The sequence below is a fragment of the Alexandromys fortis genome, unplaced genomic scaffold, assembly GCF_014885135.2.
Source record: "Alexandromys fortis isolate MF-2015 unplaced genomic scaffold, M_Fortis_MF-2015_v1.1 scaffold_86, whole genome shotgun sequence".
Classification (NCBI taxonomy): Eukaryota; Metazoa; Chordata; class Mammalia; order Rodentia; family Cricetidae; genus Alexandromys; species Alexandromys fortis.
The window spans coordinates 1,967,412-1,991,901 of NW_026067965.1; the positions used below are offsets into that span (position 1 = coordinate 1,967,412).

The following is a 24,490-nucleotide window of genomic DNA, read 5'->3' on the forward strand; positions in this document are numbered from 1 at the left end:
TCAGGATCAATATTCCCCACTGAGCTGAGCCTGTCTTCGAGAATAGTGCACTGCAGTCAGTTTTACTCACAGTTGACAACCCCAACAGATGCTGGAGGGGAACTAATGGTTTCTGTGTGGATTCTTGCTTCCCTCCCCAGTGCTCACTGTTATGGGATCTGTGTCTGAGGTCCCCTCAGTCAGATAGAGAAGCCTAGCGGGCTGTTATTAACACGCTTCTTCATGAAGTGTGTGCCCCCTAAATTCATATACAGAATTCCTGGCTACAAAGGAAATTGACTTCAATGTCAATAAGCAGAGGCCCTAACCCAACATGGCCTAGGTCCTTGTGAGAAAAAAAAAAAAAAACAATTGTCTCAAATATACATAAACAGCCATCTAGATGCCACAAAGAAAGACCTCAGGGGACACCAATCCTGTCTGCCCTGCCAGTCTTCTAGCCAAGAAGGCTGTGAGAAAATGCAGCTCCTGATGTTTAAGCTGTGGTACTTGCCACAGAGGCCCTAGCCAATGAATACAACCTGAGGCAAATCTATTTGGCCCACAGAGTACAGACTACTGTTCTGGAACCTTCTACCTGAATGTTTCTCCTGATTTTTGGCTTCCTTCTCTCTGTTCCTGGAAACAGGACCCCCAGCGAGTTTCATGTTGCAGGGAAGGATGTCCCATTAGATTAGCATGGACATTTGTGCAACTTTGGATCACTAGCCTGAGAACCTGAGACACCCCCCAATGTGGGGATTCTTTGCGTGTCCTACAGAGCCTATTTCCCCATAATAAATCAGCCCCCTCTCTGATTTACTTTTACATTTGAAACATAATTTTACTTGGTGAATTGTTGAATTGCCAGATCAGAGTTTTAAAACCAGGAATACGGAAGGGGGTGAGTCCAAGTCACAAATGTTTGCTCCTTGAAGGGAACCAACTGCATACTTATTCAATACAGGCAGGGCTCAGCTTCCCTGCCGCCGTAACACTAGGCCCAGTCCCCAAATCCCTCAGGATGAGCCGGGAGCTCCAGATGCCAGGAAAGTGGTTCCACGCCGTCAGGTGAGCTGTACAAATGAGAGGTAATTTGACAAGTCAGTCGGCACGAAGCAACCAGTCAAGTCAATGCAGAGTGCTTTAATGCACTTAAAAGCCCAGAAGCAAGCCCGGGCTGGGTAATAATGGCCTAAACACCACCAGGGACTTCCCAAGTCTAATTTCCAGCCCTGATGGCCATGGTGTTCCATCTCCATTGGGCTAATTAGGGTACAGTGGAGACAGAATCTGACAGAGAAGCTCACCCGGGCCTTGCTCTAGATTTATGGGGACGAGAAGTTGCCAAGAAGGTGAATTAGACATCAACAGGGCTTCCCCGAGGATGATGAAGCCTCCGCGGCATTAAGACCATGAGATTTAAAGTGAATCTGGATCAATGTTAGGCAGAGAGACTGGGAGACACGGTCAGAGCTAGCCATGGGGTCCTGATTGCTTCATCATTCAAACGATTGATTCCTTCATCTGTGAGGTTACCTATCTCGAAAAGCCGCTGTGAGAAATGAAATCTACTCAGTATGTCCTACACCAACAAACGGTAGCAACTTCTGGATTACGTCATTGCTCTTGATAGTCTCCGCTATAGTGAAATAACCCCAAAGAGACCATCCTTGAGAAGTGAAGGTCCAGTACCTTTCAGACTTGGAGTCTGTGCCCAGTCCTGACATATGCACTTCAGTGCAGAGTTCTACATGGGTTGTGTCTCAAAGGTGGTCGTTTTCCTATCAACTTTTAAGATAACTAGACTTGAATCACAATTTCCGTAATTTATCTATCCCTCCCACATTCTCTAATTTTAGCTCTAGCTGCTTCTCCCCTTGACCTCTGCTGTCGTCCACCATGCTGGGTCAGCATCTCAGAGAGCCGTGAGCTAGACTGCCTACAAATAGAGAGAAACCCTCGCCCCTCTCCTGATCGGCCTAATAGCCAACTCTTCCCAGGATTATCAAATGCACGTGATGTCCTGCTCCCAATTCACTCTGATTTCCAGCGGCTGAAGCTCTGATAGCAGCAGAATCCAACAGTTAGCAGGCACACACCATCATGAGAGAGGACGCTGAGGGTCACACCCCAAGTCCATACTCTGGGAGTCTCGTAACTGTTGAGATCTAGTTCATCAGTTGATCAGTAAATTAACTAACCAAAATCTGTTCTGTTACAGAATCGGATGAATTCTTAGAAGACATTAGCAAAAACGCAAAGGACTTAGAAGAGTGAACTCAATCTTAAAAAGAAGTACAACAAACACTTAAGCACACACTACCTGGTTTCAGGTTGTCCTGTAGAGCTAAAATTTTACAAGGATGAAGAGAATTTGGTAGTGGCGTCAAAACAGTAAAATAAGGTAAGGGAGGAGAAAAGAGTTCAGAAGTGAGCCAAGTAGATGATTGATTTTTTTTTTCCAACTGAGGTACTCACACAAGCCAATGGGAGGAAAGAAAGCCTTTCAATCAATGGGTTTGGGACAAATGGATAAACACACAGGACTAAACAAGCCTCGACCCCTATTGTCCACGCACACAACATTAATCTGAGATGGATTACATATCCAAACATAAAAGCGAAGGATATAACATTGCTAACATAAGAGAAGAGGAAGCAAAGATGTGGAAAATACTACATATAGAAGCATGTTTTGATAAATTGGATGACATCAAATGAAAAACGTTGTTCTTCGAAGAGCACACGGTTGAGAAAATGAGAAAGAAGAGGGATTGCCTGGGGAAACAGTTACAGCACACCTGTCGGGCTTGGGTTCAGAAAAAAGAACTCCTCTACAAACCTACAATAAAAAGGCAAACACCCTGTTCCAATACACTAAAACCATTTGACACAAACCCTCAAGACTCAGATAGCATCACAGGAGAGGGGGTGGGAAGACTACAAGAGCCAGAAAATGGGGACGAGTGCTGGGGACCACTGTGTCATGGCGTGGCCGCTGCCACCCTTGTGAACTGACAGCTGCAGAGGCTACCCACACAAGACCTTCCCAAGAGCAATACAGTCCCAGTTCCAGCACGGATGCCAGAGGGACTCGTGAGGCACACACACCCCCAAGCTGAGGAACCACCAGAAATTAATGGAGCCTGGAGAAGGGGTAGTTATTCATTTCTGATGGGGTTATAGCCACTAGCAGGCTGTCCATGCTCCAATGGATGGTTTTACATCCATGTGTGGGTATCACTAGAAGGATACAGGGATATATTTTACAGTTTGAGGGAGAGGACATGAAGCTGGAAGGAAGATCTATTAAAAGGGTCTGGGGGAGTTGAAAAGGGAAATGGGGGGCAGATATGAACATAATACACTGTCTGCATAAGTCAAGTTCTCGAAGAATAACTTTGTTTTAAAATCCGTGAAGATGGTAACAAACATGAAAGAAGATCTCTAATGACTGGTAGCCATGTGGGAAGATAGCTATTGGCATTTCTCAGTGGGATGTGCAAATCAAAGCCACATTCGGGTGCTATCTACCCCTGGAGTAGTTATACGAGCAATACAATTTTTACAGTATCGGATGCTGACAAGAATATGGAGCAGCTGGAACTCTTCTAGATTGCTGGTAGGAATACACGGCAAAGCAACTACTTTGAAGAGAGTTTGGTAATTCTACCATGTGCTCGATATTTGCCCAAGAAAAACGAAACTATTGGTCCTTGAAGAGGCTTGTATACAAATACTTATAGCAACTTTACTCAAAATAAGTCCCAGACAATCAAGTGGATATGCACAGTGGTTGCTTCCTAGCAATAGAAATTAATGTTGCAGCCAATGAAGGACACAATATGAATAAACCTCAAAGTATTGCATTGCATAGAAGCCAGACACAGAGGAGTATGTACCGTCTATTCCACATACGTGAAATTCAAGAACAGGTGAAATTAATCTGTGGTATTAGTAGTCAGAACAGCGGCTGCTTCCATTTCATAGGTGTTTACTGAGAGGAGGCAAAGGAATATGTGGGCTGGTGGAACTATCTCGTATCTCAATTATAACGGTGGCTACATGTGTATATATGCTGATCAAATAGCAACAAATACTTAAGATCTATGCATCTTACTGCATGTAAACGTTACCTAGAGAACTAACAAGACCTAGTAGTGAGATGGGTCTGTGGTAAAAACGCCTTACCATAGGAGCTGGCCAACAACCCAAGTCCAACATGGTAGAGGAAAGATCTGACTCCTATGATTTCCACATGCTTGCCGTGGCACACGTGTGCTACAGCACTCACACATACATACACACTACCCACATGTATGCACATACTAATAAGAAGAATTTATTAATTTAAAATAATAAAAAAGACCTTTAAATTCAAACAATTCTCACAGGTCACTACTGAGGGATAATGGCACTTGCAGACCCATCTGTGAGTGGCGGCAAAGACCTGAATGCTTAAGAGAAGCAGATAGATCTCTGTGAATTCAAGTCCAGCCTGGTCTACAGAGTGAGTTCCAGAACAGCCAGGGCTACACAGAGAAACTCTGTCTTGAAAAACCACAAAAGAAAAAGATGAAGCAGAGCCAGAAAAATAACTTATTGGTAAAGCTACTTGCTGCCAAGGCTGACACCCTGAGTTCAGTCTCTGAGACCCACATGGTGAAAGGATAGAAACAAATTCTACAAGTTGTCCTTTGATGGTCACGTGGGTGCTATGCAGGTGCACCCCTCACATACACGCATACTGTCCCAGGACTGACAGCCTTGTTCAGTGTGTTTTATTAATACACTTTCTCTCTCCCTTGCTGTGCAGTCAAGACACTCAGACCAAATTGATTTTATCAGAGCCAGCTAGCAAGGAAAAGTGTGATTGGAAGGAGCTACATCATTGAGCTGTAAAGGCTGCCGGCCTGCGTGGGTCAAGCCGATCTCCTCTTCTCGCTCTGTCTCGAAGGCAGTCTTCCCGCAGGAGAGCAGCTTCCTTCTCCCTTCCTCAGCAGGTCCAGCCTCATGCTGCAGGCTACACAGCCTATTTCAAAGAGTTGTGGATTTTTGTCTTTCATGCAGTTTTTTCTTTCACGCCAGCATTCCTCAACCCTGGCACTATTGACATTTTGGGCTAGATAATCCTTTGTGGTCATGGGGAGTAGCAAGAGTCTGCAGGTCGGAGGATGTTACCAGTCTCTCAGTCTCTCTCTCTCTCTCTCTCTCTCTCTCTCTCTCTCTCTCTCTCTCTCTCTCCCCCTACCAGTTTTAACAATCATACATGCCTATACTGTCAGATGCCCCATGGGGCCAAACCTGGTTAAGAACTATTGTTTAAGATGGAATTGTATGAAAGATTTCAGGTATTTTATGACTGCTCTGCCTCATAGACCGATCTATTTGCCCTCCATGCAAACCTTTTACAAAGACCAGCTCAAGGTGTAATCCACGTCCAGCTGCCTCCTGGAGCATCTGCGTACCTCTGTATTTGTGCATTACAATGCCTCATTGATCCTCCCTTTCATAAATCCCATTATCCATTCATATTTTGACTCTAAGAGATGTTTGCTCAGGTCACGTCTGCTGTGTCTAATGGTCCGGGGAACTTAAAAGCTTCCTGCCAGCAGGCACTTCCCACTATCGACTGTGGGCTTCTGGAAAAAGTATGTGGCTTTCTCACAAGTGTGGTTGGGTCCCCACCCCGTTCCAAAGCTTCGGGTGTCACCTTGTGTACAGACAAGATCGCTGAGCTCCGAATGCTTGTGTCCAGCTATTTGTAACTTGAATCTGGAGACGCCAACCAGAAGGCTGCCCCTGCTGCAGCTGCTGCAGCTTCCCTAGGACAGAAAGAGCAGCAGGAGGCCCTGTTGCCAGTAGGAGGGATGGGCCATGCCCTTCTCTGCCTCCCTCTTCCATTCTGAATGGTTTCTTCTGTTTCAGTTTGACACAGGACCTTGCTATGTAGTCCAGACTAGCCTTGTAGTCGTGAGCCTCCTGCCCCAGCCTTCCAAATGCTGGGATTACAAGCACATTCAGCTTGGGCTTTCTTTCTTAAATCATGAGGATGCTTCTCAGTTCCAGACAAGTGTTCTGTGCTGGAAGTACTTGGAGGTCCACGTTGTATTTTACCCTTACCGGCCAATGGTCATTTTGAGATCTGGAAATGCTTGGGTGGAAATTGTTGGGCCACTCAACTTTACCTAGAAATTAAAAATAAAAAAAGACTAAAGTCAGGTCTGGTGTTCCAAGCCTGTATGGCAGCTACCGGAAAGAATGAAACAAGAGGATCACAAGTTCAAGACCTGCCTGGGCTACAGAACCAGTTCAAGGTCATCTTAGCCATCTTAGCCAGACCCATATCAAAAATCAAAACATTTAAAAGGGATTGGGAGTAAATTTCAGTTGTAGACTGCTTGCCTACGAATGTGTAAGGTCTTAGGTTCAATCCCAGTGCCAGAGAGAAGGAGAGAGAGATAGAGAGAGAGAGAGAGAATGCCAGCAGCTAATTTGCCCATAACAAAGATCCTCCCTCTAGTTGACTGTCTCTCTATTTCTACTTCTTCTGCCATAATTCCTACCATAACTTCATGGCAAGCGCTGTGGGTCCCAACCTTACCTACTAGACTGTTCTCTGTTTCTGGTGACTTTAGTTTACCATCATCCCTCGAAGAAAATTAGCCCCCACACAGACGCAACATACACCTGTCAAAACGCACACCCATCTCTGCCCTGCCGCATGCTTTAACACACCTTTGGATCTCTTGCTGTTTCTTCAAGCTGACCCACAGAACCGGACCGTCTTCTTGTTCCTCCTCTCCAGCCCATCCCTGCCTCAGAAAGCCCTTCGCATTCCTCCACGGGATCTCCACTCCTCTGGGTTCCTCATGCACCACCCACCCTTCCCTCTGGTCTCTCCTTCCCAGATGGATACCACTTCCCCTTTAAGCAAAGTTGCCTGGCATCCATTCTTAGGGTTCAGCTCTACTCTCCTCTTCCCTGGGGACTTCACTGGGATCTCTTTCTGGCCTCGTAGTTCCTGATACAGATTCAGAGTTACTGGTTCCTTTTCTTCCCACCAGAAGATGACTTTTCTCTGAGAGTAGGGACAGTGTGGTCACTCTGCTCTGAGTCTGAAGTGCCCAGCTCCGGGTGGGAAGACTCTGTCTTCTTGGTTCAGTTGGGCCTGTCTTCTCTCTACTCTTGCCTGTGGCTTTAGTTCAGGTCAGGGCCATCTCTTCTGTGGTCGAACAAACCAGGGTTTGGCTTATTTGGATTCCAACTGAGGTTGATGGCAGTAGATTTGGGGAAGAGAGAGACTTCTGGATATGGCCTGGAAATGAAGCAACAGGACCCACTAAGGAAATGGATGAGACAGGGGACAGAGGGATGGTCTAGACCTGTCATTTCCTTCAGGATCTTCAGGTCCTAAATTCCTATGTCAGAGCTTAAGAGCGTTTTGGTCTGGTTTCTTTTGCCCCCAAACTTCACTTCACCCCCATCCCTTACTCATCTCTTGCAGTGGGAAGCTGCTTATTCATTTCCTAGCTGCCCAGACTCCTGAAATAACCAAACAGAAACTGTATTAATTAAATTGCTGCTTGACCCATCACTATAGCATATTCCTAGCAAGCTCTTACATATTAAATTAAACCATTTCTATTATTTTATATTTTACCATGAGGCTCGTGGCCTACAGGCAAGGTTCTGGCATATCTTTCTCTGGTGGTGGCTCCATGGCTTCTTTCTCACTCTGCCTTCTTTCTCCCAGCATTCAGTTTAGTTTTCCCTGCCTACCTAAGTTCTGCCTTGCACAGGCCTAAGACAGTTTCTTTATTAATCAATGGTACTCACAGCATACAGAGAGGAATCTCACACCAATCTCTTACATTCTTCCCTTAATTCCAAGCTGTAGCCACGAACATCAGTGTGTAGGTCTCTGGACTGCCCGTGGTCTCTGTCAGCTGCACCCCACCCTTCATCCAGCCCACACTTTCTGGTCCCTCGTTCTCACAGACATCACCTCTTTTAGGAAGATGGACCTGACGGCTCTCCTCTGGTGTGCCTCCTTGTATTCTTTACTTGCCCGACCCTTGCCTTCCACTCACACTGGTATTTCTACCTCCCCTCCTAGATTATAAATCTCCCAGCAGAGGATATGGTGTCTTATTCATTGCGACAACACCCTGGGATAGCATAGTGTATGGTCCACAGTGTAAGCTTAATATACATTAAATAGCAAGGCTACCAGTGAGGTCCAGAGAGAGAAACTAGCTTTTTCAAGTCCCTGGACAGAAAGGAGCAGAGCTAGGATTCAAGTCTATATAAATAGGATATAGCATTTCTTACTCTTTTTTTTTCCCCCTAGAGAAAAAAATTAAGATGCGGATCCAGTTTTGTGGGCAAGGAACAGAAACCCTAGAAGAGGTTAATTGATCGCTTCCTTCCTGGAACTGGCATTGACAGGCAAGGCAAAGGCTGGGAGGAGTCAGGTGTCATCTGCCAGGGCGGGTGGGGCAGGAAAAGCTTGGATGGAGGTGAGGCGATCTGGAAGGGACAGAAAGCAGCACTAGAGGCCCTGGAGCAAGCAGGTCTAGGAGGGCAATGGACCAGACAGTCACCTCGCTGCCCTTCCTGAGCCAGCAGATTCGGGAGGAAGAAATGGGTGGGTGGGTCAGATAGCTCAGGTAGCTGGGGCTTCCAAGGGCCCTTCCTGGTTGTCCAGCATGTGTGGCTCTTCCCAGAATCTTTTGAGCTCACCCATCATGCCAGGCCCTGTCTGAGGCCTCTCCCCTCTCGAAAGAAAACAGGTCCTGCAGAGCTGTAAGAAAAGAAGAGGGGCTGATTTCCCATCCACCGTGGCCGGGCAGCCAGCAATCCAGCTGAAAATTATGTGGAGGTCACTTGTATATCTGTCTTTACCTGCAAGGATGCTGAGTATTATAGATACTGATATATAGATAGATAGATAGATAGATAGATAGATAGATGTAGATTGATTGATAGATGATAGAGAAAGAGGGGAGGGAAGGAAGGAGAGAAAGAAAGGAAGGAGGGAAGGAGGGAGAGAGAGAGAGAGAGAGAGAGAGAGAGAGAGAGAGAGAGAGAGAGAGAGATTGTATGTGTAGAGGAGGGAAGGGAGAGAGAATGCATACATGTCCCACAGCGCATATAGAGGTCAGGTAACAACTTGCAGGAGCTGACTCTTTTTACCATTTGGGTCCCAGGAGTTGAACTCAGATGGTCAGGCTTGGCAACAAGTCCCTTTACCCTCTGAGCCCTCTCGCTGGCCCTTGGAGGATGAGACTCCCTAGCTCAAGAATCTCTGCCCATGAAGACGGTACTCCTATGTGGATCTGTGAAAAGTTATCTCAGGACGTTTTGTTTTCTTTCCTAAAAGCTGCTGGCTACGAAGTCTCTGCCATGTGGAAAAATACGAGGTTTTTATTTTAAACTTAGATCCTGGGGTTGATTTTTCAAGAGTATGCCAAGTCTACGCTCCAAATCCACTCATTCCATCTGACCTGCAAGAACACATCTGCCCCGGACTTGCCCCGCCCGACTTCTGACGGTGGCACATGTCTGGTGCTTTTGATTAAAGAGAAGGGTTTGTTAGCATGTCATGTACAGTATATCAAAGGAGATCAGGCACCCGTCTGCAAGTCAGATGACAAAGGAGTGGTCTGCCTGGGTACAGCTAAGCAGAGGTTGTGAAGCGTCAGCGCGAGGGATGACTCATAATTTGGAAGTGTTCATTAGCAGCGGTTTAGGTAATAATCATGTAGGAGTCCCAGGGTCCTCGGTGTTCAGTGAAGCAAAGCAATTTCCCCAAACATCCATCTGTCCCGAGCGCAGAGGAATTCCGACTAAATTGGAGAACCACCACGGTCAAGGAGGCTCTGCAACATTTGGCAATCATTTCCTAAACTGGGATTTCTCCAGCTGCTCGGTTTAGATGGATCTAGGTTAAGATCAGGGCTTACCTTTAATCAATTCATGATGAAAAGCTTTTGTTTCTGAATAGCAAGTCTGCCCCCAACACCATGCCCTTTGTATTTAAATCAAAATATACATGTTACACACACACACACACACACACACACACACGTAGTTACATACTCTCAGACAGAGATCAGTGGGGCCAGCAGGAAAGCCAGTCTCTTTAACTGTTAATGTATGAAATATTGACTTCCTCCCTGGCCCAACCCTTATATTTTCTGTATGCATCTCATGGGATGTCAGCTGTCCATCTTGGTGCTGAGACAGGGACAGAAATGCAATTTACTTCATGGAGTTCCTTCTAGACCGACTAAGTCCTGACGTCCCACAGTGCACGTTTCAAAGTGCCCTGTGAGAAGCTGCTAGAACGCAGCCTCTAAGACCCCACTCACTGATCAGGGCCCCCATCCTCAAGCACCGATGAGGAAGTCAGCTGTCGGTTAGAAGATAAGACGTTCTCAAGCATAGCATTCTTTACCTATTTCATAGTTCTCCCCCCCACCACCTGTTGCTCCCTCTAACACCCAGTGCTCCCTCCCATCACCCAGTGCTCCCCACCATCACCCAGTGCTCCCACCATCACCCAGTGCTCCCCACAACTACCACCCTGTGCTCCCCACCATCACCCAGTGCTCCCCACCATCACCCAGTGCTCCCCCACTACCTAGTACTCCCACCACCACCCAGTACTTCCCACCCCCCCAGTGGTGCCCCACCACCACCCAGTGCTCCCCACACCACCCAGTATTCCCCACCATCACCTAGTCCTCCCCCACTACACAGTGCTCCCACCACCACCACCTAGTGCTCCCCACCACCACCCAGGGCTGCCCCACACCACCCACCCGGAGAAAATGACTGTTTTCCCTTTAAAAGTCGTTCAATGAAGACTCTTTGGAACTGTTTGTATTGGTCACTCATCAGATCACCTGTTTGTTGAGTGACCATGAGTGCAAAAAACCTACAGTAGATGTATTTCAGAGGAAGTCTTCCACCATGAGTCTTCAGTCACGTGTCCAGTGTGTTTCCTGGCATGGCCTCCTTTAGTAAACAGTCTACCAGGTGGAGTGGCAGGTTCACAGGGGAACCTTCTTGGGCCCAGGGAGAAGGAGCTGCAGAGCAAGGAGATGGAGGGGGTGTTTCCTACACTGGCTCCTAGACAGCCCTATCCCCTCCCCCCAGCAGTATACAGAGGCTCCATCAGCATGGCTGGGGATAAGCTGCCCTCTGCCCCTACAAATGTAATATTGTTTAAAACCAGCTATAGAAAAGCAGAACAGCTTCTGGGGTTAAATCCAGCCTGTTCATGGCGCCTTGGGGAAGCTGCACAGAGAGACACTTGCAAGCTGTCTCCTGTATCTGGCAAGGGCCCGTAGCACAGGGCTGTCTTCCCACCACCTCAGTGATCTCTGACAGGGATGGCTGGGGTGCACTGAGAAGCTGAAACCAGGCACTGCCAAGAAAGCTTGGTCAGTCCGTCCTGCTGCAAAGCCGAGGGTGGGGTCAACAGGGATGCCAAGCCTGCTTCTCACTTATTCAGTGTTGTCTTACACCGAGAAGCCCAGAGGAATTAGCTCCTAATCCAGCCCATCAGAGCTGTGCTTAAAACCAGTCCTCCCATCCCAGGCTCTGACACGCTCCCTTCCCGTCCTGTGCCTATAGCTGGCACCGATTATTTTTCTGTTTGCAAGTCTTCGTGGGTATTTAATAGAAAAGCAGGAGCCGGGAGCCGGCTGCTCTGCCTTTACTCTACTGATCTCCACTAGATCAACCGATTGCACTTAAAAACGCTAACTCAATATTGATTAACAATTTAAAGAGCTTCCAACTTTTGTGGTTGTTTTGTTGTTGTTGTTCTGGGGAGAGATCTATGGGGCTGGGGGGGGGCATTTGTCCATGTGGAGGTCAAAAGTCAACCCTGTGTGTCTTCCTTCAAGAGCCAGCTGCTTGGTTTTTGAAGCAGGGTGTTTCTCTGGCCTGAGATTCTCAGACCCGGCTAGACAGGCATGTCTCTTCTCATCCAGTGCTGGGATTATACACGAACTCCATCTTACCTGGCTTTTCTGCTGAGCATTAAGGGCAGAATGCAGGTCCTTGTGTTTGCTGTTTTTGTGAGGAGTGCATTAAAGACTGAGCGGGGTTTTTTTTTTTTTTTCAGCCCTTGATTTTTTTTTTTTTTTTTGAGACAGAATCTGGATAAATAGCCCAGTCTAACCCCATGCTCAAAATCCTCCTGTCTTGACTTTTCAAGAGCCAGGATATGTGTGCGCCATCACAACCTGCGCTAAGAGCGCCCACCTTAGAAGCCAAAATCATATTCAATGACAAACTAGAAGTAACTCCTCAAGTAAACGGGATTAGAGACCCCTGCTTTCTCCTTTCCTTTGGTTCTCCATCCCTTTCACAATCCCTGAACCTCTACTACAGGTGGGACTCAAGGTCGTAAACAATGAGGCCCTTCTTAGAGGGGTTTACTGCTCAGCAGTTACCATGGTTACCAAATCAGGCTGTTTCTCCTTATGCAATCACCGTGAAGAGAGCAGAAGGAGTAGAGACTGGCGCACCAGTTTGTGTCTGTCGTAATTTTCATCTCTCCCCCACCCCTGCCCGGTGGTGCTTTTGATTAAACCCAGGGTTTCAAATACACTAGGCAAATGCTCTTCCGTGGAGCCACTTCCCCCAGTGCAACTGGTCCTTGTTTTCAGGTGGCTGAATTTCACTCTTTGATTGGTCCACGGGGTAAGGTACACACTGCGGCAGGCAATCCTGTCAAGTACTTACGATGTCTCAAAGACTTTTCCTCACAAGACATATGACAAGCCAGGGAAGACCAGCCCCTCAGCAGGTAATGTGTAATCTCTAAGTCCATCTGAGTCCCATAGGTGCTAAAGTAGCGGTCAGGGGAAAGCCTCCTCCCAAGCATAGTGCCCTGGATTAGCTTCTGTTGCCCTGATAAAGAATCGATGACCCAAAGCCCCTTAAGGAGAAGGGGGTTCCTTTAGCTTACGGTTCCAGATTATAGTGCATCACTGTGGCTAAGTGACGGTGGCAGGAGCCTGAAGCAGCTTTTTACATCACAGCCACAGTCAGCAGCAGACAGTGAGAGTCTGCTCCTTAGAGCTCAGCTAGTTGTCTCTACCCTTATGCACTCCAGGGCTCTGAATCAGGGAATGGGGCTGGGGCTGAAGCAGTCAGGACAATCCCCCCCAGAGACACGCCCACCTGACCTGCACAATCCCTCACTGAGATTCTCTTCCCCAGGCTGTGTCGAGTTGGCCGTCAAATTAACTGTCACTCATTACTATGCCCAAGGCATGTCATGTGCAAAAGGGACAGCCAGGCTGGAACCACAAATATCCCAAGCCAAATATCCTAAAGGTCTTCTCCTTTCCCCTTGGGTTTTATCCCTCTCCTTGTTGCAGCCCCTGACCTTGGAGAGTGTGGTCTTTTTGATGCGAACCCCGTAGAAGGCAAAGAGGGAAGAACAGCCAACTCCTCCGTGATCTCTGAAAAGCCGTTCTCTCGTCCTCCTTTGCTCAGTAGGAATAGCTGTGCTTGCTCCATGAGGCACTGGAGATGAGAACAGACTCAACTCAGGCAGCTTCTGTGCCACACACAGACACACACAGCCACCCTCCAGCACCGTGCTTTTCCCCGACGGCCTTCCCATCCATCCTAAAGACTGCAAGCTGAGTGACCACCTGCCCTGTGTGCCGGGGAGGGTCTGGTGATGCCTCCACTCCCACTCTCATCGGTGTAGCAGCCTTGGGATCTGGAATCCTAAGACAACCAGGACAGCCGGGCTGGTTGACTGACCCAGTCCCCTCGTAACACTTCTGCTGTAACCCAATTCATTATCTGGGACACAAAGGGAGAGGACTTCTGGAAAATGCAAACGCTTTCCCGCCACTCTGCCAGGACTCTTGGAAGAGATCTCACCCATCCTTTGGAGGGCCTGGCATGCATACATGAAGGCGACCGTTTTGTTACCGTGGGAGAGAGCAGGTTGGCTTGCGGTGGTGTTTCCAGAGAGGATGGAGTCAGAGCAGAGAGATTAAGAACGCTGTTCATCACTTGCTCACACAAGCCAGCAAAGCAGCAGCACAGCCCACCCGGCTCCTTCTGCTCTTCAGGACCTAAGAGTTCGTAAATCTCTTTATTATCTGAGGTCTTCTGAGTTGGGCTTTCTATTTCTTGACCCTGAGCAGAGATTAAACAGACAGAGTCCCTTTCCTGGAAAAGGGAAAGAGGAGCCAGTTGCTCTCTGGGCCACCACACACCTCCAAACCACCACCCCCACTCTTTTTGCAAAATAAACACAATGGATAAAGATGATTATTGAGCAAACACATTATGAATTTAACTCTAAATTAGGAAGTTGAAATGATAGTCAGACCCCATGGGCACCAGGAATCCCTCCCCCAAATACATACATCACTTAAAGGACTGTGCCTGGGGCACAGACAGAAGGAAGCAGAGGCATGATTGTGTTAGCCTGGGCTACCTAATCTTTGAACAAGTTTATTTTCCCAGCCTTTGACACTCTCACAACAATGTTCCATTTGCTGTAAGTTTGGCCTTTTTAGCAACAGCCTTCCTGTCACACGGCACCCCAGCTCCTAACAATGGGGGGGAGTGTCTCAGGAGGTCCACAGTCACGTAAGATGACTTCCCACCCTGGTACCACAGCCTACCCACCACGTGTATCTTCCACACCACAGTCCGTGCCAGAGCCTCACAGCAGACTTAAAACATTTAAGCTCCAGGATCCAAGATAAGTCTTTTTTAAAATAAATAAAGATAAGCCAAGACATGACTGCCCACTTGGATGTTTCTCCGGCCTTGGTTCTTTTATCTTCTTTGGCTGCGAGAAGGAGCTGCATGTTGAACCTGAATTTGAACCTGAGTGTGCTTGGTACGGCTCCAGAAACATCGGGCCCACAGGTCCTCCAGAGCACGGAGGGGTGTGCTTCCCTGACAAGAAAGAATTCCAGGGGTCCTTGAGAATCCTGGGGTTATCAGAGGCCTCTGCAGTCACAGCAGGGGAGGCATCCAGATAACTTCAGCCGGCTCTGTGCCTCCCTGGTCTGCACTTGCAAACTGGAGCTAACATGGGGCTCCCAGACTCTTCCAGAAAGTTCTGAGGTGGAAGTGCTTGCAGCAAGACAGAGATACGAAAAGCCTCCATTAGACAGCTGCTTCAGGAGAGGCTCTCAACCACCCTGTGTGACACGGTCACAGGCCCTGTCTATAGTCCCCAGAGTCCCTTCCTTCTTGCAGCCGTGGGTTGGTGGGTGTCGCAACATTTATGCAAGACCCAGATGCCTTTGTGCTAGCCCCCAAATGCCTTCCATGACTGGACAATTGGTCTCTCTGGAAACCTGTGAAAGCTTTGGAAGGTGGGGTCCACTTGGAGGAAGCGGGTGACTCGGAAGAGGTGGGCTTTGTGGTTTATAGCCTGGCCCCGTTTCCTGCTTTCATAGAGATGGGAGTGAACAGGTCTTGTGTTCTACTTTGACACTACTCTCAAACCATGGCAGCTCACCATGATGAACGGCACCTTCAGACCAGGAGCCAAAATAAACCTTCCTCCCTGGAGCTGCTTGTCGGATATTTTATCATCGACAGCAGCAAGGACTGCACAGGGCTGGTCCTTCTCAGAGAGCACTTCCAGCTACGCCCCAGCCTCAGCTCCATCTTCAGTTTCTGCTCTGCAAACAGAGCTATCCAGAATATAACGGCACAGTGTGGTGCTCTGTGCACAGAAAGATCGCCTACTGCCGGCCACTCCTGCCGCTCTATCTGTGCCCTTCCCTGGTGGACCGGCACAAAGCACTGTGTGGCCCTTGACGCCAAGCAGTCATCGTCAATCCCCTTCTTAGTCTCTCCCATCGATGCAGAGAGTTGTGAAGAGGCCCGGGGACAGTGATGGGAAGCAGTCCCCACTCAGGTTTCTGTGTGATCCCTAATCCATGACCAATGCCACCCATATCTCTACCCGGTAACTCTGGCAAAGGTTTCCTCTCTTGCTGTCACACTGTTCAGTGGCTGTGTTCTGATCTCCTTTTGTGGGAGACCAGTTGTTGGGTTCAGACTGGCAGCTGCTGTGCCCAGGGCCTGGCTGCATCTGATGGTACCTCCCCGCTCTCTGCAGCTGGGCCAGGTGAACCGAAAGAACTTCGGGACCTGCAGACAAGCTGTCACATAGCTAGTTCCTCAGAATTGAAACAAACCTGTGTTCATCTCTTCCCTGTCCTGCGAGTTACCGCCCATAATGAATGACAGGGAAGTCAAGGCAATTGGAGCCAGATGCAACTGGTCACACTGCAGTAGCAGAAGAAGGGGTGAATGAGTGCTCAGCTCAGGGTCCCCACAAAACAGCTGAGGATCTTCTGTGAGGGTGGGGTTACATCACATCAATTAAAGCAATCGAGATAACACCCCCCCCCCATAACATACACTATGGCCCTTCTCCCTGATGATCCTAGGTTTTGTCAACAATGAGGCACCAAGCATCTCGATTACCTCCTGGAGAGAGGGATGCTCCTAAAATTGGGGAAGCTAGGGAAGTTAAAGGTTAGGGAGCTCGTGTCAGCGACTAAGATTCCCAAGGCTCCTCCCCACAGCTACTAAGCAGTTAATCACTGCTGATTGGGGGCGAGGGGAGACTGCAGTGGAGCCACCTGCAGAGCTGCAGGGATGCAGCTTTTGTGACCTGTCACTCACACTGGGGCAGGCCTTTGCGTCACCCACGCTCCTGTGAGTGACTCAATGACCTCATGAGTTCCCCGCTAGAGGTGCGCAGAATCAAGTCTCTGGTCCTTAGGGCCCTATCTGGAATGAAGAGGTCTGCTTCCATTCTTCAGGGAAAAGTCCCATAAGTGCCTTAGCGTCCCTTTGCAAGGCCAGTCGTGTGCTCACGGCTTCAGCGCCAGGCAGAATGACTTTGGATGCTTCGTGGCCAGTCGAATTCCAAAATCTAGCCCCAGCTCCCACCCACATGCTCTCACCAACACCTTCACAGCTAATCTTTAAGGTCCTCTGGCGTGGCACGTGTTTCTGTGTGACTCTTTGATTAAATTCTATTGGCACCAAGAGACTTGGAGGCCAGGTCTGATTTTGCTGCCTTCTATGCCCTGAAACAATTCTAACACCTAGAAGAGGCCCCATTATCTGCAGAACGGTTAACTCAGTGGAGAAATGGATGATTTTCCTACCGCACTAGAGAAAATTAAAACAAGACATTTTTTAAAGGAGAACGCTGAGATGTGCTCAGCAACCTGGGGTCTGAAGGAACCATCAGGGGTCAGGCTTTAATGCTCTGGGACTTCTGGGACTTTCGGGCAGATTGCCTGTTATCTGAGGATAAAATTAGGGTCCACTACGCAGGGGTATTGTGAGGATGAACCACATGCAAAGCGATCTAAGCAGTGCCTGGCCCCGGCAAGCACTCAGCCTCCAGTAAGAGGCTCTTTGGTAAGAGACGGCTGATAGGAGAGTAAAGTTGAGAACGTTCCAATAGAATTTTCCAATAGAATTTCTATTTTTGCTTCAAGTACACAGTGAGTTATCTGCAGGTGACGGGAGAGAAGATTGAGATCACGATTACAAAACAAGAGCTGCAGGGCCAAGTGGAAGGTCCAGCTGAAGCGGACCATGGGTCTGGAAGAGCACCAACTGGCAGAGTTGAATTCCTCCAGCAACTGTCATCAGCCCAAGAGAAGGGGTGGGGTGAGGACCTGGGTTCTTCCATGACTGGAGTTTGCAAGGAAGCACTCTCAGAATAAAAACTAAGCAGGATCCTGGCAGAAAACTTAGACCCGGTCCATGCAACAAATTTAGGCTACAGCGAAGGTAACACTTCAAACAAGAACCTAATTATTCTTCAGTACACGAGAATGAGGCTATTGCACGGCTCTTACAGGGAAAAATAAAATGAGTTTTGCTAGTTTAGACTCACCAATGTAAATTATGTATTCATTAAAGTTGAGGGTGAGAGAAAGTGAAGCCAACAGTAGATGGCAATGCCCATAACCTTAGCATCGGGGAGGACACTGAGCGTAACGACCAATTCAGAAACCATAAGGCAAAGTGACTAGAGGAAGTTTAAAACTTCAGTGTGCCAGGAAAAAAAAAAACCCATGGAAGTACATTCTGAGAGAGGGAACTGGGAGAAGACACTTACAGCAAAATTAACAACAACAACAACAAAAAAAAGGATTTCTAGCTTCAACGTAAAAAAAGTGCTTTCCAGTCAGCGAGAGATGGGTGCCCTAGACAAAGGATATACATAAGCATTTACTAATGAGCAAACGAAAATGGTTAGGAAAACCAGCAAAATATTAATCCAAAGAGTCCAATTTAAATCTGTGAGGAAAGGGTTAGTTAGTCAACAATGCTGAAAAGCCCAGGGTGGTATTGCACACCTTTAATGCCAGAGTTCTGGTGGCAGAGGCAGGTGGGTCTCTATGGGTCCCAACCTGGTGTACCTAGTGAGTTCCAGGCTAGCCAAGGCTACATATTGAAACCCTGTCTTAAAATGATGAGGATGGTGGTGATGGTGATGATGATGGTGAAGTTGATGATGATGGTGGTGGTGGTGATGATGATGCTGGTGATAATAGTGATGATAAAACTGAACAGACTGTTGAAAATTTTAATTGGATACTTCATTAAGGCTGCAAGAGAAATGTAAGAATTAAGGGTTTAAATTTAAATGAGGAAATTACAGAAGTTCACAGGGAATATGTATTTTTAAAAGATGATGCTACGCAAAAGGAGACAACCACAAAATTTTACTAACAGAAGAGTCCACTTTCCTGAAATGACTTAACAGTCAGAACCATAGGGCCAGGGGAGTGAAGGGCAGAAGTTACTGTTGAAAGTTACAGTGTTCCAGTCCTACTGAAAGAAGACATGTCAAGACAAATGATGTTTATGGTTGTGTGACATTATAAATGTGTTTAAATATCACCCAAAAGCTGGGAATGGTGACTCACACTGTAATCCAGCACCTGGGAGGCTGAAGCAACAGGACCATGAATCTGAGGCCAGCCTGAGCGGCAAAGTGAAACAAGTGCACACACTTAAACCTACACATTTACACACGGTATAGATAAATACATTCTATTTAGAATCACCCACTGTACACATAAACGGTGAGAATGGTAAATTTTGTGCTCTGTGTATTTTACCACAAAGATACTGGGGAATGGGTTGAGATGAAATAGAAAATTATGTCCTTATGGGGGAAATCTTTCATGTTGTAACTCACACAACTTCGACTACAAAAAATTTAAAATTTCAAAAGGTAATATATATTCAAAGTCAAAAGACAAACAAGGTTAAAATCTTCACAGCAGAGTAAGCAGGGGTTCCTAGTAATGCATAGAGAACTACAGCTTCCATGACAAGATTCTTCCCTTTTTTTTTTAAAAAAAAATTGTTTTGGTTCTTTGTTTTGTTTGGATTTGGTTTTTTCTCTTAAATTTGGTTTTGTTTTAGGGGGAGGCTGCAAGGGCAGAGAATGGGTGGGAGGGGAAAAAGAGATAAGTGGGATCAGAATCCATAATGTGAAACCCACAAAGAATCAATCAAAATTTTAAAAAGAGGCCGGGCGGTGGTGGCGCACGCCTTTAATCCTAGCACTGGGGAGGCAGAGGCAGGCGGAGCTCTGTGAGTTCGAGGCCAGCCTGGGCTACAAGAGCTAGTTCCAGGACAGGCTCCAAAGCTACAGAGAAATCCTGTCTCGAAAAACCAAAATAAATAAATAGATAAATAAATGAATAGAAAAGAAAAGAATTTCAGAAAAGCAAGGAGCAAGTGTTCAGTGAAGGACACAAAGGCTGCGCAGAAGAAATTTATGTAAAATGAAAAGATGTTCAGCTCAGTCTTGTGAACAATCAAGAGATAGAAATTTAAATCTTGCTAAAAATTAATTAAATACTCCGAGAATAGCAAACCTGGCATGGGTGTGGGGAGATGGAACCGGCCACATCTCATGTGTGGGAATGTGATTTGTACAATTTACCTGTGTTTATCAAAATCTTTCAAAATGTCACCATTTGACCAGTCGTTTTCTTCCTAGAATTTGTCCCAAGGAAGTCATCACGTCCCTCTCCACAGAGCTGTTAGTGGCTGCTTGAAGACCTCATAGCTAACGGATCTAAGCAACCTTTACGTTGAATACAGTGATTGGTCAGATGATTGTTGGCAGACAACATCTCCCACACATCTCAGGATACCCTATCAGCTACTGCCCCTGCCTCAGTGGCTCATGACTACTTGCCCAGCCTCTCTTCCTGGCTTCCCACAATCTCACTATGCTATTTCTGGGTAGAGAGACCAGCCACACAGGGGGCTCATTTTCCTTAGCCCCCCCTCCCCCTCCCTTGGGTCTGCTACAGCCAAGCCACTTGAGGGCTCATCCCCCACCGTGGCAGTGACACTGTGACCACAGGGACCGACCAGATAGAATGCAGGCCCCAGGACACCATCTCCTGGAGTTCCCATTAGCAGTCCCCCTAAGTGGGGCCCATATGTCCAAACTCCATGAACCCTCATCTGAAATGTCCCCCTGCATGTCCTATTCTTGTTACACTCTGATACTTACTTGGATCTCTTCTGGATCAGGACCGTAGCTCCCAACCCCAAGGATGTTCTTCATACCTGCATGTAGCCTTACTATGGACACATTACAGGGTCCTGACCAATCAGAGCATATTGCTCCTGACACCTTCATATCCCTTCCCTCTGGTCCTCTATCATCATCCCCTACAACCGCTAAAGAGGGCCCTCCAGAAAGAGGAGAGCAGGGCCACTAGGGTGACTCGCATCAGAGGTCTCTCCCACCCGTGGCAGGGTACAAAAGTTGATTGTTTCCCTGGTGTGCAAAGGACATGGTTACTGAGCAGCGAACGCCCACAGTACATCGTCCGCCCCAGCTCCTCTCCCAGCAGATCCCCTGGCATAGGGGTTCTGCTCATCCCTCCCCACTATGGAGACACTCATTTTGTGGCGAATACTCACATTCTTGAGCTAGGAGTCACCTGCTAACTGTATCTTCAAATATGGTCGGTTTTGCTCTGTGAAGCATTTTCTCTTATAAGAGGCTGTGCACTCCGGTGGGTGGCCCAGGGACGCCTTCTGACCAGACCTTCAGGTCTCAGTTTCAGCAACAATTCCGTCAAACACTGAAAGAGAGGGAGCGAGATGGAATGTTTAGGGACCACTCTTCAGAAAAGCAGGCTTGTCTGCTGCAGACAATGCTGCCACCACGTAAGCTTGCAGAGAGACAGCCGCCCTCGCTGCAGAAGGTGGTGACTCTCTGTGCTGTCTGCGGTGGCGGTCCCGAAGGGCAGGGTCTGGCACTGCCTGGCAATGACTGCCTGAGGTATTTGGTGAGTCCCAAAACCCAAGGACTGGGGAAAGGGCGGGGATGTCTTCAGTTAGTGTTTAAGGGACAGGAAATTCCTAGTGGCAAGATGACCTCATGCTGACAGGGCTGGGGCGAGCCGACCTGCCCCAGGCTCAGCTGGGATGCCATACCTAGTCTCAGGATGAACCAAGTCCACAGACCACTGGTTCTTCCGAGGAGGGCAGGGCCCAGGAGACATCTCCAGATTCTTAGAGAGATAAGAATCTCTCAGGTCTGGGAGCCCCATTCCCACACAAACAGGCAGCCCCTGGTTCAGCTTTCCCTATGCACCCGTCCCTGTGGGTACCAAGGTACCAGACCCCACTCCCAGATGTCTATCTATAAGAATATTCCATTCTAAGACCAAATTCACTTGAATGATTCCTTCATCTTGGATAGAGCGATGAAGGGGAACTCAAGCAAGTCGGGCTGGCTGTCCTTAGGAAGGGGATTTGGACTAGAGGCACTCACTGCCTTGCAGCAGGAAGCCAGGCAGAGGGAGGGGCAGGCAGCAGTAGATAGCTCTGGTCAAACTGGCTCATTTCCTTACCTTGGACCTGGATCAGGATGTGGGGGAAGGTGGGCTGCAACTCTGTGAGACCCTGTCTAGGACATCTTTGGATTGGGGATTCACCCTCTGAGACTGAGGGCTGCAACCACAGGCCAGGGCCAGGATGGAGCACAGTGATGCAAGCGTGAAGGATCTTGCTCTGCCTCGGACAGAGTGTCCCAAGGATGGCCAAAGGGAAGAGGGCTCCTGAGGGGGTGGTTTGCTCTCTGCTGAGTGCAGGCTCCTCCTGGCGCTCATTCCCTCAGCACAGGTGCCATTCACATTCCTTGGTCATTAATAAAAAAAAAAAAAAACCACTGATACCTGCCATGCAGCACCCAGGTGGTGAAGAGAACATTATGACTCAGACAGAATCTATGCCCTCGGGACACTCCCAGCCCACTGGGGAAAATAGACAAAGAGAGATGTCATCCCAGGAGGGGGCTGTGTAGGGACAGGATATTCACACAGAGGAAAGGCACAAAGGACAGGGCTGGGTGAGCCCAGGAGACATCACCCAGGGCTTAAAAGTGGAACTCAAGTTCCAGGCAGATCTGGGCTTGAGTGTCAGCCCCACCCTAACGTAACACTGAGAAAGTCATTTAACCTGAGCTTGGGATCCTGGAGCGCCAAAAAGACATGAGAATGTTCTTCCGGTGGTGTGGTGTGGAGGTGACATTCCTGGGCTTTCCATTAAATGCTCAGCTAGGTGCCTGATGCCAGAGAGGGGCGTATTGCTAAGGTGATAGAGGAGGCTCTGTGGGACCAAGTGGCGGGGGCTGGGACTCTTGGCGGTAGAGGTAGAGGCTAGTGTAGCAAGGCTGTGTGTGCAGAGAGGGAAGCTAACACTGTTGCTTTCACAACTCACGGAGTCTGTCTCTCACAGGAAGGGAAAGAAACTGATGAGGAAAATGGGGTCTGAGGGGTGAGAGTGAAACCATTGGGAACAATCATGCTGGAGGCAGGTGCATAACCTATCAGGAGGAAGTACCAGAAGTGACAGGTCTGTCAAAAGACCAGCGGGGCTAATATTCTGGGGTCGAGCTAATATTCTGGGGTATGCGTGTATACTCATGGAGCAGGGGCTCACACGCACGCACGTGTCGATGCATGCAGAGACCATAGGTCAAAGCCTTCCTCAACCACTCTATGTTTTGAGATAGGGTCTTTCACTGAACCTGGACCTCCCCAGCTCAGCTAGATTGGTTGGTCAGCAAGCCCTGAATTTACACCTCCCAGCTCTGGGATCAGTGTGCAATGTCACACCTGCCTTTTTTCTTTTTAAGTACTAAGGATCAAACTTCAGTTCTCATGCTTATGTAGCAAGCACTTTGTGGGCTGAGACACACACACACACCCAACACACACACACACACACACACACACACACACACACTCATTAGCTAATATTTTAGTGCATCAGTCAGCAGAGCTGGTGGGGGCCTGGAGGAGATGGGCTGAGAGAGAATCCTCCCGAGCCTTTTGTCAAAGAAGTTGGCTATCAGTTCTCACACTTGGTACCCAGCCTGGTTACAGAGATATCATCCACTAGATAGTCTTAATTCTTTCTCCTTTTAAGAATTCTATTTATTTATTTTTTGCTGTGGCAGACAGGAATGCCACAGTACACACACAGAGGTCAGAGGATAACTTTCCAAAGTCAGGATCAACCCCGGGTCATCAGGCCGGGCAGCAGGGACACACTATCCACTGAGCCATTCCTGGATGCTAGTCTTTAAGTGTGCGAGTGGAGAGACAGGGGAAAGGAGACCAAGTTCTAAATTTGTGAGGAAAAGCGCTGGGAGAATTGTTGCAGATTCTAGACATCACTTGTTCTACTCACTGCTTTTAGAGATGAAAGGCTCCACTGCAGCCTCAACCTCAGGACAAGAACCATGACTTGCCTGGCCCACTTAGAGCAATCAGCCAGTGTACTGTTGTGTCCAGCTGAACATGTCCTAACTGGCACACACAGCAGTCAGCATGGACGGACCTCGGGGACTGTGGAGTGTGACCTCTTGTTAGCTGGGGAGGCTGCCAGCCCCATTGACATTTACATGGGTCCTGGAGTCCGAACTCTGCTCCTAACATTTAAATAGAACTGAGCCATCGCCCTAGCCCTTCACTAGTGGTTTTCTAGAGCTTCAATCACTCGTCCATAGGAAGGCGCAGCATCTCCCTTCCACATGGACAAGGGACTGTGCAGGCTAGGGATACCACACTGCCATCAAGGGCAGCAGGCATTAAATGCCTTGTTCTGTTGAGGGTGCAGGAGGAGGTAGGGAATCATGAGCAGATTTGTTCCTTGCACCTCCCAGCAAGCCTTGCTGGTAGTGGCTACTCTCCCTGGGAACCCTCTGGGCTCTCAAGATTGAACTGCACATTGATGAGACTGCTATTGAAATGTAGACAGAAGTTTCTGTCCTGCCCAATCCCGCAGCCACTCAGTTTCTGTCCTGCCCAATCCCTCAGCCACTCAGTTCCCAACAAAACACGCAGAAGCTTATTTTAATTATAAACTGCTTGACCTTTTAGCTCAGGCTTATTATTAACTACCT

The 24,490-nt window shown here is 48.1% G+C and overlaps 1 long non-coding RNA gene across 7 annotated transcripts; it reads right to left on the reverse strand.

Moving 5' to 3' along the window:
- Positions 1–828: 828 nt before the first annotated feature.
- LOC126508660 (uncharacterized) lies at positions 829–22,077 on the reverse strand. Of its 7 annotated transcripts, none has more exons than XR_007593919.1 (7): positions 20,995–21,385; positions 13,957–14,199; positions 13,397–13,536; positions 10,932–11,078; positions 8,589–8,788; positions 5,388–7,300; positions 829–1,055 (listed from the first exon to the last, which is right to left on the reverse strand). It is a non-coding gene; the product is annotated as an uncharacterized lncRNA (long non-coding RNA). The 7 variants fall into 7 exon arrangements; XR_007593918.1 differs by lacking the exon at positions 829–1,055 and adding an exon at positions 21,933–22,077 and having other exon boundaries at positions 5,308–7,300; positions 20,995–21,158; XR_007593916.1 differs by lacking the exon at positions 829–1,055 and having other exon boundaries at positions 5,308–6,170; positions 6,721–7,300.
- Between the last annotated feature and the right edge of the window lie 2,413 nt (positions 22,078–24,490).